Below are 1,443 nucleotides of genomic sequence, written 5' to 3' on the forward strand. Positions count from 1 at the left end.
TCTTTACTATAATGTTGCATTATTTTCCAAAAATAAATATAAGTATCAAGTGTGATTTGTGCCGTTTGTTGAGTTCGTTAAAGTTCTGTGATTTATAGTGCTGCTATCACAGAATAGTTGTCCCGTTCTATCCTATGAGGAATTAATCCATAACCTTGGGCAACAGTGGGGGAATTAAATTCCTTACGGACATACAATTAACTTGTGGGCTCGAATTTATTTAATGTTTTGTTTATTGAACTAACTTTTTTTCCTTCTCTGATTTTCTGATTTTGAACACAGATTACTAACAATCTTAGCGAATTTAATTTGATAACTGATTCATAAACGAAAAAGAAAAATTGTGGTTTCAGTAGCCAGTAGGTGTCAGATGGAAGTTGAAATTCAATTGAAAATCGGACTGTTCATGACATTTTAAAACGGTCACTAGAAGCCTAGTTTGTGGATGTTACATGTTTCTAATAATTTCCGATTGTATGTGAAAAGTTTGCCTTCACCGAGTGATCAATGGACTTTAATAGTCGTACGGTGAACTATTCTCTGGCCTCTTATGAGAATAAAATTGGTCTCCATAATAAGAAGCGGTCGTAATAGTACACCGACTCAGAAGAGTCGCTATGTCTCTCTTGTCTTCCAGTTTATTTGATTTGATACTAAATGCTTTCTTTTCTCATGTGATAGACTATGAATTTACAACTTTTTTTCTGACCAGCTAATTTTGAATTGTGTATGCTGACTTATACTAACATGTTCTGTATATCTATCAAGTTGTACAGAAACTGATTGATGTTGTATCTCGATAAGAATATGATGCGAGTACGTTGGCAGAAGATGACTTCCACATACGCGTCGAAAGAAAGAAACCAAAAGATCAGTTGCAACTGATGTATTATTATAATAAGCAACGGAAACGATAACACTATCAAAATTACATGTAATCTAGATAACTAGTATAAACGGGATTTCACGGGTTACTTCTTGAAGTGTGAATAAAGTTCATCTATCACGTGAGCCTCTAATTACACATCAACTCAATAAAATCTCCATCACCCGCACGATTACGGTCTCTGAACGTTTTACGGTCTTCTACTATGTTACCTAAATAATATCCGAAAATTACAATTTCGTGCGGGCAAAATTTCTAGGAAAATATGGCTGAAATTTCGGCCACCATGTCTTTTTCCTCTAGGTGGAAAATCTTATGTATTTATAACACAAGTTTTAAGGGTTAAAACCCTTTTTCAAAACATGTTGGGTTTTCTTTTACACCAGAAAAAGGATTCCTTTATTTCCTATTATTTAGGCACAACAGGGATCACATAATTTAATTAACAAGGCTTCCAATTATGGAGTTAATTTTGTAATTTTTGAAATTAATATCCATCATAATTAATTACGAATTACTGCATTAAAAATTCATAATTGCATTGTCACGACCCAAAA

This window comes from Nicotiana tomentosiformis, chromosome 8 (assembly GCF_000390325.3).
Source record: "Nicotiana tomentosiformis chromosome 8, ASM39032v3, whole genome shotgun sequence".
NCBI classification, from domain to species: domain Eukaryota; kingdom Viridiplantae; phylum Streptophyta; class Magnoliopsida; order Solanales; family Solanaceae; genus Nicotiana; species Nicotiana tomentosiformis.